Genomic DNA, 12,989 nt, shown 5'->3' on the forward strand with positions numbered 1-12,989 from the left:
AGCCAAATACTAGCATGTAGCTTTGGCCAAGATTTAGCTAATTGTGAATTGAGACAGGGTGAAGGAAAACTTGTCCCACAAAGGAATTTCTCCGGCACTCACAAGGCCCATTTACACAGGCTCAGTCATGGCATGATTAGGAAACAGTTTGGAAGCCACGACTGTCACTGCCAAGGAGAGCTGGGTTCAGAGCTAGGAAGCAGGACCTCAGGGCAGAGGCACTGGTGTTTCTGGAACCAGAGATTCAGACTCAGACTTACTGGCTTGACCTGGTCTACCTCCTCACATGTTTTCCTCACCTGCTTACCCATGCCTGACATTCATTTTAATGGGGAGCAAACTCTGCATTTAGGAAGGGAGGGAGAGAGGGGGAGGAGAGAGAGAGAAAGGATATGAGAATGCATTCATGACTTTGAAGGAGGTAAAGAAAATCCAGCTGGGCTTGCCTGAGGGTGGGTGGTCTACCATGGTATAATTTTGCTCAAGTCCATCCCAATGAGGAAAAAAAATCTTTCCTTCACAACAGCAACGGAATAATTTCGGATAGCTTTAAGGTTGCCCAGAACAGTAAACAGAAGAAAACAAGGGTTTAAACGAAGAATATGAAGTGGGTAGGGCGCGACAAGGTGGGAGGCTCACATTTATCCGAGTTCCTTAAAGGTTCTCAAACTGCCATTCCAAAATGCAGTGCTGCCCTCTGCTGGCTGAGTGTGGTGTAGTGCATCAAAACCAAGGACGACTCCCACCCAAGTCCTTTCCCACATTTGGGAAAGACAGAAAAGACTCAACGTGAGGCAGGAGGCAAATCAAGCACGGAACGACTGTCCAACCACCAGGACCCCTCAGAAAATACCCCTGAGTGTCTTTGGCTTCGAATTTAAGGAGGTATATCTAGCTTCTCCTGCCTGTGCTTAGCAAATTGGGTCAGACTGGTGTAAATGTTCAAGGAACAATGACTCTGAGCACCAGCTACCGGCCTGGAGAGCTCCCCTCAGAGACTCTGCAGTGCTCTGGGGATAGGGGCTGCGTGCACTATGGAAAAGTCCGCCATATTCTTCCCCTGGCTCCTGGCTCTACACCTGTTGGCCAAAAAGCCCTTTGAAGGAACTTTCCCACTACACCGTTGACCGTGGCCCCCTGGCATTGCTGATTCCCGACTCTGCCACAGTTGCCAGGCTCACAGGTGCCAGCTTCTGTGCAGACAAAGCACAAGGGCCCAGCAGAGATTCAGGATTTATTCAGATATACTTGTATGACCAAATATCTCAAGTTAGATGCTCTCAGTTGCCTGCTAATGTATTTGGGTATTAAAACAAGCTACTATGCTTAGGGGCTTTTCTTTATTCTTGTAAAACCAGATCTCAGCAAATGGATTATAAAATCAAGATTGAAAATTCTGCTAGTATTTCCTCTCTATTCTCTTATAAGGTGTCACTCAAAATCTGCTTTCGTTTTCTTCAGAGGCTTTTGAAATTTCCCATAATGAAGTGTGGGTGCATATTCATTAAGTCCCTTAGGATGAGAAATGGAGCCTAAGAGAGAAGGTGTCTTCAGCACAGCTCCCCAGTAATCGGTGGTATTAAGTATTGGGATTAAACTGCTCCTTGGAGAGAAAAAAAAGAAAGTGTTTATGGGTTTATGTATTTTTCTCAAAGGCACACTGGGAAACATGAAACATGGGTCTGATTTCAGAGGCTGGCAAATGGAAGCATATCTAATTTTTAAAAGCAATTACCATGCAAGTTATTATATCTGACACAAACAAACCAGGCCCCAAAACCCTGAGGTGCCTTCAGCATCTGGAAGAAGCTGATGAGGCAGCAGTGATCCGAATCTGAGGATGCTCAGCCATTACTCCTCAGGCCTTGGCTGATATTTTTATTACTACAGTGGGGAGCCTCATGTCTCTCCTAATGCCAGATGAGGACCCATCTCAGCCCTGATAGGAGATAATGGAAGCAACAGACTTTGCAGAGGACCTAAACCATAAGACACATGTATTGAAAGTTGTCGCCCAGTTGGTTCCATAGGTGTGCAACCAGTGTGATCACATAGGCCCCATGCTTGCAAGGGCCTACACTCAAAAGGGTCCAGCACTGGATGACTGGGGGGCTTAGTCAGTTAAGCATCTGATTCTTGATTTCGGCTCAGGTCATGATCTCCTGGTTTGTGGGTTCGAGTCCTGAGTTGGGCTCTGCACTGAGCATGAGCCTGCCTAAGATCCTCTCTCCCTCTCCCTCTGCCCCTCCCCCCTTTCTCGTGCGTGAGCCCACGTGCACACATGCACTCTTGCTCTCGCTCTCTCTCTCAAAAAAAGGGTCTTGCACTTGGAATTTATGCTCTGTGGTCACGATCTTGATACTTTGACTTTTAATCATTTCAAGAATTATTAAACAAGGGGCACCTGGGTGACTCATTCAGTTCTGACTCTTGATTTTGGCTCAGGTCATGATCCTAGAGTTGTGGGATCCAGCCCCACGTCAGGTTCCTCACTAAGCATGGAACCTGCTTGAGATGCTCTCTCTCACTCTCTCTCTCTCTCTCTCTGCCCCTATCCCCAGCGCTCTCTCTCTCTCAAAAAAAGAATTATTAAACAATATAATTTTAAGCATAATTTTACCCTTCTTCATAATGTTATCTTTGAATTTACATTTTGTAAATAAAGTCTGATGGCACAAAGAAGCGTGCATTGGGGCTTGGAGACTCCGCTCATGAATGGTCTGCCTCTCACTGCCTCTCTGCCTCTTTGGTTGGGATGGGCTCTTGGCTGTCCTCTGCTCCCTGGTTCCCCTGGTCCTGCCTAGCTCCCCTCTCCCTGCCCTCATGCATGCCCTCACTGCTGCCACCCCCTGCCCTGGGTAGGGGCCTGCATGTAGGTACAGGGAGAATGACAGTTGACCATGTGTACCCAGGGCTGCCAGTGCCACAGTACATTAGGCAGGCAGCAGCAGGGGTGAATCCCTTACCACAGCTGCTCCAGGTACTGAGCATGTCCTGGCACAGAGGTTTAATCCTTTTAGGGCTCTCCCATCCATCGTGGGTTTTGCCTGGAGCATGGCATGTCAGTCTGGTGGCTGGCTAAAGAGGAATCCCAGAGCTGATGGGCTGTGTGTGCTCATGCAGTCAGCGGGCAGCTCACCCTCAGTGTCTGTGAGGGCTTGCACTCATCTTACAAACATCCCTGTGCCCAAAGCAGGGATAGCAGATAAGAAACACCACAAGATAGCAGATAAGAAACACCACGAGAGTGTGAGAAAGAGAGACCATGGAAGAAAAGAAAGTTTCATATTTTAATGCTTTTAATGGCATGTTTTCCTTCCTTTTTGCAGTTTTTAAATTTTTTTAATTTTTTAAGTTTATTTATTTTGAGAGAGAGAGAGAGAGAGAATCCCAAGCAGGCTCTGCACGGTCAGCACAGAGCTCAATGTGGGACTCGAACTCACGAACCATGAGATCATGACCTGAGTTGGAACTGACGGTCGGACGCTTAACTGAGCCACCCAGGAGCCCCGGTTTTTTTTAAAGTAAGCTCTACACTCAACATGGGGCTTGAACTCACAACCCTGAGATCAGGAGTCATATGCACTACTGAGGCACCTCTTTCCTTGCTTTTTGAATAAGGGACCCTGTGTTTTCTTTAAATGCATGTATGTATGTATGTATGTATGTATGTATGTATGTAATCTCTTCACCCTGTGTGGGGTTCTAACTCATGAGCCTGAGATCAAGAGTCTTGTGCTTTTCCGACTGAGCCAGCGAGGCGCCCCGAGACCCTGTATTTTCATTTCATTCATACCACCATAGGGAGCTAGCCCTGGTGGTAGCAGATGGTAGGGACCCTCTTCTGGTTCTGTCCATATGGCATCTGAAGTTACTGGGCTCTTATTAAAGATGATTTATCAGGTTTTCATGGCTTCAGATGAACTTCTCAAGGGGCCATGGGGTGAGAGTAGGTAGCCACTGACAACCTCAGAATAATAAGAATAAAAATTTGTTGAATGAATTGGTGAATAATCAAATGAATAAAACAACGAACTAAGGAAGACAGCAGGCATAAGTGTGTGATGGGCTCGGAATATGATTCTGCCAGGGTTATTTGTCTTCAATCAGGCAGGAAAGATTTGTGGCACAGAGAACCCTTGAGGGCTCTGGGGGAAGGGCAGCTCCTGAGTCTCGCTGTAGAGGCTGCTCTGGGCAGTCCAGGCTCCTTTGCTGGTCAGTATCTCCTACTGTAAATCCCCACTCCCTCCTTTAATGGTGATGTCCAGAAGACATTCATACTGTACAGCAATAGGACTTTTGTAATGAGAAAAGACAGAAGCCTTGATATAGAATTTCTCTTGCTGGGAGAAAATACCTGCACATTACGAACCTCTATTGATTTGTCTCGCCAAATCCCAAGCTGCAATAATTTCAGAGACTTATTCACAGGGAGCATGGCTGATAGTTGATCAGAATGCCCCATGGTATGCACTGTGCCCCAGCTCCCTTCCTCCCTGTCTGTCCAGTGCCTCCTCAGCTGGTCTCTACCGTCCCTTGAAGCCCTCTCTGCCTGCTCCAGAGTCCTGAGCTTTCTCTTCTGAGCTTGTGTAGCATGGAGTTGGACTCTCTCTTTTCTAGGTGAGCTATTATTGCCGCATTTGCTGTGTGGGCTTTAGAGGCTCCTTCCTTCTCTGAGGTGAAGGACTGTGTTGTCCCCTTCCCTTGAATTGCTCTGAAGGCCAAACCCAGGTCTGGACACCAAGTACTTTGACTCTGCTGTGGCCACTCAGCCCTCCACACTGTTCTCCATCACCCTGGACCTGTCCCCACCACAGGTCCTTTGCACTTGCTCTCCCCCTGCCTGGAAAGCCCTTCCCCCACCTCTCTGCAGGGCTTGATCCCTCCTCTCTTTCAGGCCTTTGCTCAAATGTCACTCCATCAATGAACTCTGACCACACTGCTGAGCATTCCAAACCTGCTCTTACTCCCTTCGTCCCCTTTCCCATTCCTCAACTTTATTTTCCTTCAAACTACTTTCACCATCCAGCATACTAAATATTACACTTATTTGTTTATTGTCTACCTTTCTTCTCTAGAAGGGACATTCTAGAAGGATGGTGACTTTGTCGGTTTGCTGATGTATCCTTACTTTCTAGAACAATTCCAGGCAGGTGGTAGATGTTCTAAGACAATGTGTTCAATTAAACAGAGAACACGTGCCGCAGATTCTTACTTCCTTCCACTGAAATCCCACTGCATGGTTTGTGGTTCTTGGAGGCTGCATGCCCTCTCAGGGTCGGAGACACTAAGGGAGTAACTTGGGGGATAATTTGCTACTTATCTGAGTCCTGGATGGTCATCAAGACTTGTAGTCAGTAAAACCAATAACATGCATGCTCCAGGCCCTGCTGGCTCAGCTATTTAGGGCCTATGCTGGGGAGGCCAGAGTCACATGTCCCCTCCCCGTGTGGATCATGGCACCTGGCTGAGTTCCACGGTCCAGCCAGGGTGGAGGGAAACAGAATGAGAAGATGTGGACAAACTGGGAGAGGATGGAGCTGAGCAAATGCTCAGTGACTGTGCACCGAGGTCCTGCTGGAGTGAAGGAGTCTGGGAACAAGGAGGCCTATTCTGCTGTTGAGCAAGTTAGAGATCCTTCTGTTCTATGAGCCAGTTGACAGCCAGAGCACAGTGTTCCATGGGAACCACGAGGGAAGGAGCTACAGGCTTCAGATGAGACTGGGCTCTGGGGGGGGGGGGGTGTCTCTGGGTGGGCTCAGCTTTTAGGGTAGTGTTTAGTCTGAAAGAGAAAGCAGGAAAAGCAATCAGGTAGAGGAGGGGCAGTCTCAAAGGTTACCTGCAGGAAACCTCAAGGAGCAGTGAGGAGGTGGCAGAACTAAGGTGCAGAGGGACAGTGGCACCAGGTGGAGGGGACATTCAGATGAGGGAGGACCCCGGAAGGTTTCAGAGGAGGAGTGGGCAGAAAGGTGTGAGCTCTTCCAAGTTGGCATGTTGTAACAGCTGCTGAGCCAAATAGGGCAGTGGAGGCGTTCTTAGCCCCCAGAGGTGGACTTCAAGAGCCCACAAACCCTCTAAATTTGGAGGCACAGTTTTATGTCATTGGTATAAGTTCAGTTTTCAAGGGAGAGTGTCCATTACTTTTATGTAGTTTCCAAAGCTCAAGAATGACTGAGTAGTGGGCATTGCTCGTGCCCCTCCCTCAGCCTTCGTGTCCACCCCTTCCTCAAAGAGCCCACATCCAGCAGGAGAAGAGGGCCCAAGCCCCAGCTCCTGGGGTCTCTGGTCGGCACAGCCAGTGGGCACCCTCCATTCCTCTGAGCAGCGCTTTCACGGGGGCCCCTATGTCCTGGGTTGTTCAGTTAGGGGGACTCTCAGGAGTCTTGCTTCTAATTGTTTTTTATTTTTTTTAATATTTATTTATTTTTGAGAGACAGAGAGAGACAGAGCACAAGCAGGGGAGGGGCAGAGAGAGAGGGGGACACAGAATCTGAAGCAGGCTCCAGGCTCTGAGTGGTCAGCACAGAGCCCGATGCGGGGCTCGAACTCACGAACAGCAAGATTGTGACCCAAGCCAAAGTCAGACGCTCAACCAACTGAGCCACCCAGGTGCCCCGCAGGAGTCTTGCCTCTAATGTTGGGTTAGACCTGTTTCCTCTTTTCCTGGGGACATCTGTGGCTTGCCTGAGCCATCTGGCCACCAGGCTAGGGGTGTGGGCAGTGCAGGAGAGAGGGCAGAGCCCAGGGAACCACAAATAAATCCTGGAGCCAGGCCTGGATTAAAGCACCTCTGAAAGGAAAAACCCTCTGTGTGCTTTTTAGTGCACTTAGGGACAAAAAGAGTAGAGAGTCTAACAAAAAACCTTGCGGTGTCCATTATTTATATTGTTCAAAGTATAAAAAAATATGGAAACGCCTTTGCTGACAAACTTTCCATTGCCAATTATGCAGATACCACAAGCTATAAGCAAGAGCAAAAGGGCATTACCTCTGTGGGCTCCACGATGGCGTCAGTGGCCAACTCCCACGGAGAGCTAGCTGGGGGCTAGCTGGTGTTTTCAGCTTGTTCTTGAAGTTCAGGACCAAGCCTCTTGTCTTCCTATGCTCAGATCTGGATGGGCTGGCCCCAGCCCAGGGCCAGCTGTGAGTTTTCTCTTATTGGAACAGAAGCATTTGAGGCATATGTGTGTTCTAGCTCCCCGCACGTTTTTAATCACAAGGGAGACAGATGCTGTGACGTCTTGTTAGCGAATGATGGAGAGCACGCATGTCTGCCACAAGCGGAAGAGGTCTTGAGTCTGTGTCCTGAAAAGGGGAAACCGAAGTAGAAAAGGATTCTCTTAAAACAAACCAAAACACCTGGTCTCTGCCAAGCACGTGCCCCTCTCAAGTCTTCAGCTTCCAAGTTCACTTCTGGGCTTAGCTGTGGCAAAAGATGGCTGAAAACCTGAAAGCAATTCCTCATTTGCAAGTCAATGGACAGAGTTTTAGATGGAAAGGAAAACACACACACACACACACACACACACACACACACACACACACACCACAGTAGAGTTAAAACCCCTCTTCTTCTTTCTGCTTATTAGGAACAGTCCTGTATGTTTCCCTTCCCAGAACTTTCTAGGAGAAACCAATGGCTTCTTGGCCCCTAAAGGCAGATCTAGAAAGGCCTTGGAGATGGAGAAAGAGAACCCGAGGGCATAATGACGTAAGGCTTGGCACGGGCAGCTGTGACCTGGTGAGCTGGGGCTGGGAGGAAAAGTAATATAATGATCACAGCTCACATTCATCGGTGTCCATAGGTGCCACGCGCTGTTTCACGTCCCTTACATTTAGTCTTCACTATAGATACTGAAACTCAAGCATAAGCAACGTGTCCACAATCACACACAGCTAGAAAGTGTATCATCGGTGTTGAAGCCCTGACAGTTGGGTTCCAGAAACTTTGCTTTTAACTCCAGGATGAGAGGGCTGTGGCCAGGAGTCCAAGAGGTGGGGCAGCAAGAGTAGTACCTGTGGTTTGCAGAGGGTTCACTTACCCGGGTGGATTTGGGTTTTCACAGAGCAGTGAGTTTCCCCCCAAACTGAATAGTTACCCTTTTATTTTGTGAAGTGAAAACATTCACAAAAATCTTCTAACATCATTTCATGAGACAAATGCAGTTTCAATGCAAAGAAGGACACAATCTCAGAATAATGGCCAGTCCTTCCCCTTGAATAAATCTACCTTTGTGAATGCCTCCCTCCGCTGACCTTATTTTCCTCATCTCACCCTGGGCTGGTGAAAATGTCCTCACAGTTGCCACCTGTCACAGAAGCCTTATGTGGGGACCACGGCAGTGCCTCCTCTGACCCTCGTAAACCTTCTGCAAGGTAGGCAGGAAAGTCCTGTTATTCCCCACTTTCTCAAAGAAGAAACCAAAGCCCCGAGAAGTCAAAAAATTTAAGGACACACAGTTTTGAAAAATGGCAGAGCCAGGTGACAAACCCAGGCATTTGGCTCCAGGTACAGTGCCCCTTCCTGTGTACCTCAAGCCATTTGCCAGATGAACTGACTGCCCACCAGGTTGATTCCCACGTGGGGACCTGAATGTTCAGAAAGAGAGGGAGCATTTATAAGTGTTGTTTCCAACAACAGGGCTCAGAATGTAGTAGTGCATAGTTGAGAGGCAGTCTCTGGATTCAGGACAAGATGAGAAGCCCCTTAGGGGTAAGGAAGGAGCATATTTTCTCGAGCATATCTTCTCTCTCATCCCCAGGCCTAGCACAGGGCACACAGGGCTGGCAAGAAATCCTTGCAGCTTAGGCATGGGACTTTGGTTTTGAATGCCAGTTTTTACTTAGGATTTTCTGTGGAAAGAAGAGAGGAAGGAAGAAAGGGAAAAAAATCTCTGACACATTTGATAGGTTGCTACAGAGAGAAGGGAAAAAAGGATGGAGTCCAGAAAAGACTTAACAGAGGCACCCTGGGCAGTGAGGGGAAGAGGAAGGCAGCATGAGGGGCTTGTCCCAGCAGGCGGGTGGGGTGGGTGGGTGGGTGGGTGACAGGGAGGCAGAAGCACTAAATGTGACATCTGCACTCTTGATTATGACCCCCGATGCCTCATGGCCTGGCCCCTGCCTATTGCTCCAGAGTTACTGCCACTACCCTTGATTTCTGTGCACCAAGATGCCCCATGGGATCCCACCTCAGGACCTTTGAACTGCTTCTGGGCATGCTCTTTTTAAAAACCAGCACTTACTAATGCCTGTTCATCCTTTGGTGACTTCTCTGACTCCTGTCTACCAATTTGAGGGGTAGACAGCACAGAGCCATGTCATCCCACCTCCAAAATGTAGTGAACATTCAAATATATGCTAAGTGCACGGAGCCTAGGGGTGGCACCTTAACTAGTGAGGTGCTCCTGAGGCCTGTGGGAGCCCCTTATCTGGTCCATGGTGAACTCAGCACCCTGAACCTTTCCTTCATGACCTTATTATGGTCTGCAGTTATATATCCGGGTGACTGTTTGGCTGATGTCTTTATCCCACTAAATGGTCAGCTACCTGGGAGAGCAGGGCTATGTGCTTGCTGGCGGTGGTATCTGCAGCCTGGTGGAACCAGCGACCCGGACGGTGCCTGGTGTTTGGTGAATGGCTTTCCTCCTTGTTTTGCTGGGGAATGCCTGGCTGTGCAGCTGGAATTTTGCTTTCAACTCACACGATTCCTCGGGGTGGGGTTGGAGGGGTTGGAGGTCATGGCCATTTCTAGAAAACTGTTCCCAAGCTACTCAAGGTTGTGTTTTCTTCCTAGACCAAGATTCAGAACCCACCGGGTTTGAAGTCCTCCAGTACTAGAACAACGAAGCCTGTCCCCTGCTGACCAGAGTGGGGTTTGGGCTCTTTTGAGAGGTGCATGCTGGCTGGGTCTGAGTTGTTGTCAGCTCTGATTGTGTAGGACAATGGAGACTTCTAGCCTGTGGGATGTGGGGTGGGGCAGAAGCAGGGCCCGGGCACCTAGAAGACCTGTCATTCCCTGTTCAGCCACTAAAAGGCACTGTTACTCCACAGGGCAGACCAGGCTGATGGGGCCAGCACTGGGGAGCCACTAGGAGAAGTCACACTAGCTGCATTCACTGAGCGCCAACCGTGCGCTAGGCACTTTGAATACTCTAATTCCATAATCATGCAAGAGGGGGATGATGAAATCTATTTACAGGTGAGGGAAAGAGGACCAACGAGCTTAAATGATGTTCTCCAGGTCTTATGGCTCATAAATGGCAGGGGCAGATTTCAGAACCAGGCCTGCCTAAATCTACAATTAGCGCCTTCCCCCCACCTCTCCCCGGGTGCTCCCTCAGTCATGGTGCCAAATCTCCTCCATTTGTCCTCGTAGCAGTCACCTAGCCAGGCTGCTGTTCACAGCACAAGCTCCCCTCGCTCAGCTGTCTCAATGTGGCCAATTTTGACTATCCAAATTAATATAGGGGCCACTGCTTGGGTCTAAAATCTAAAGCTGGGTTATTAAAATGACTTACTTGAGTCCAGAGACCATTCTTCTGTGTGTGGGGAGGAGGAGGAGAAGAACATCAGATTTGCCCTTCTGGAGCCCTCTCCTCTAGTCTTGTTCTGCAGTCCCTCCCCCTCTTCCTGCCAGCCCACACACAGCTGCCACAGATCTTCCCCACAGACTTGATCAGCTCAGCAGCCAGGAGAAACTTCCTTAGCCAGCACCCAAGGCCCTTAATGAGCTGGAAACATGCCTCGTCACCTTATGGCTAACCCCCACAACCAATAGCTAACAGACCCGCACTCTCAGCTCCAGCCCCCTGAGCTCAGCACTCCTGCCTCTCAGAGCTGAGATCTGCCCCCTGCACAGCAGATTCCTGAAGCTTCCCACGAGGCAGTGTGAGGATGAATAATCCCAGTCAGCTGTTGGTACAGTGCTGACCCACAGGAGGAGCCCAGGAACGTTCCTTGTCTTCCCTTTCTCAGCCCGTGGAAATATGCAAGGACAATACAACTGCAAAGGCAGATGTATGTGGTGTAACGCTCCATACGGTGCAATCCCCATGTAAACATTTCCAGATATAGGCAAATGTCCTCAGGCTGACACCAAGGAAGGCATTTCCTGTACTGTTTTTTTTTTTTTTTTTTCTTTCTTCCTGTGCCCATGGTGAGCTCCAAGGTGACTGAAACACCATCTGGAGGCTAACCTCCTTGAGGACAGGGACAGGGTTGTGAACCTCTGAGCAACCTCATAGGCCCAACACAGCACTGGGTCTTCAACAGTGTCCTTTCTAGGAATGTGAGTTGGTCAATTAATTATTGACTGGGTGCATGAGAAGCTGTAGGGATGGGCAGATCATTTCAGGGTATCATCATCTGAAACAGAAACAGCATTGTTTTAAGAGCCTGTCTGTCAAAGCCCAGGAGAAATATGGTACTTTCTTCTTCCTGTTGCAGGAGATGGCTATTAAAACCACAGGGCAGGGGCGCCTGGGTGGCTCAGTCAGTTAGGCATCTGACTTCAACTCAGGTCATGATCTCATAGTTCGTGAGTTCAAGCCCCTCATGGGGCTCTGTGTTCTTAGCACAGAGGCTGCTTTAGATCCTCTGTCCCCCTCTCTCTGCCCCTCCCTTGCTTACATGCTTTCTCTCTTTAAATAAACATTAAAAAAAAAAAAAAAACAAAAACAAGCCCGCAGGATGTGAGACCCAGAAGGGCCATGAGATGACAAGTCAGCAGCTTGATTTGACCACTTCGGGCTGGTGGGGCTGACGTGCTTAGATGTGGAGATTGCAAGCCTTGGCCCACTCTCTTCTCTTGTTGCTGTTTAGTCTTCTTATTCTGAGGTTCAAAGAGACAAAGCCTATGGGATGTTTTTCCAGGTTCCAGAAAGTCCAAAACAGGCCGGGATCATGGGACTCAGCCTCTTCCAGGAAGGGCCGCACCAGATGAAAAACCAGGACTGTGTTCTTGGCCCAGGCTCTCCTGACTCCAGCCCAATCTCAGTCGCACCCTCACACATTGAATGGGGGGTGGTTCCAGCCCCCCAATTCATCCAATGTCACATGGAACCTGCCTACTCTGGGTTGGCATGTCGGGTAAATTTTCTGATCAATATGCATTTGCCTATCCCTGTTCCACAACTAAGGCACCTTTGGTGTCATGGTGGTCTGCCTGTATCTGTTCTTATTGTCTCATGTCATCAAATGCTCTGTACACATTGTGAACATGTTTTATACAGCTTATTCTTGCCTTCTCGGTAACTGTTCTAGGTCATTTAAACCACCGGTAATGATGGTCTTGTGTACTTTACCTCCTTTAGGTTTTTTTTTTTATTAAAAAAATGTTTAATATTTATTTTTGAGACAGAAAGAGAGACAGAGCACGAGCAGGGGAGATCAGAGAGAGAGCGAGACACAGAATCTGAAGTAGGCTCCAGGCTCTGAGCTGTCAGCACAGAGCCTGACGTGGGGCTCAAGCCCATGAACCGTGAGATCATGACCTGAGCCAAAGCTGGACACTTAACCAACTGAGGCACCTGGGCACCCCTACCTTACCTCCTTTAGAACCACAGGAAAAACTGATTGCTATTATTCCCTTGAGAGTTATATAATAATAATAACTCTCAAGGATCTTGTCCAAGGTCACCCTGTAAGGTACTGATGGGCAGGGCCTCTGGCTCCTATATCAGCAGCCCTAATAGGAAGAGTTCTGTCCATGGTGTGTGGCCACCCCAGGGGCTACATGCAAATGTGTTGCTGTGGCTGCAAAGACGAAGCGACTGCAGAAGCTGGTGCAGGTGGGCAGGTGGGTATGGGCAGGGTTGGCCAACCAGGCAGGAATGCCAGAGTGGGGGGCTGCTGTAGGATTGAGATGTAGGGGCTGGAAAGAGCTCCTCAGCTCCCTCTGCTGCCTGAAAGCCCCTTAACAGAGAATAAAGTCTTCTAGTCCATGGTGAGAGGTGTGTGTGCACATCCCAGCTCTGTTCCCTATTGAC

At 48.9% G+C, this 12,989-nt stretch overlaps 1 long non-coding RNA gene across 1 annotated transcript; it reads right to left on the minus strand.

The window, feature by feature from the left end:
* Window positions 1-1,321: 1,321 nt before the first annotated feature.
* On the minus strand, window positions 1,322-10,892 carry LOC121016317 (uncharacterized). Its single transcript, XR_005784220.1, has 3 exons — window positions 10,521-10,892; window positions 6,989-7,305; window positions 1,322-1,603 (listed from the first exon to the last, which is right to left on the minus strand). It is a non-coding gene; the product is annotated as an uncharacterized LOC121016317 (long non-coding RNA).
* Between the last annotated feature and the right edge of the window lie 2,097 nt (window positions 10,893-12,989).

The sequence above is a fragment of the Herpailurus yagouaroundi genome, unplaced genomic scaffold, assembly GCF_014898765.1.
Source record: "Herpailurus yagouaroundi ecotype Mexico unplaced genomic scaffold, PumYag 210, whole genome shotgun sequence".
NCBI lineage: Eukaryota > Metazoa > Chordata > Mammalia > Carnivora > Felidae > Herpailurus > Herpailurus yagouaroundi.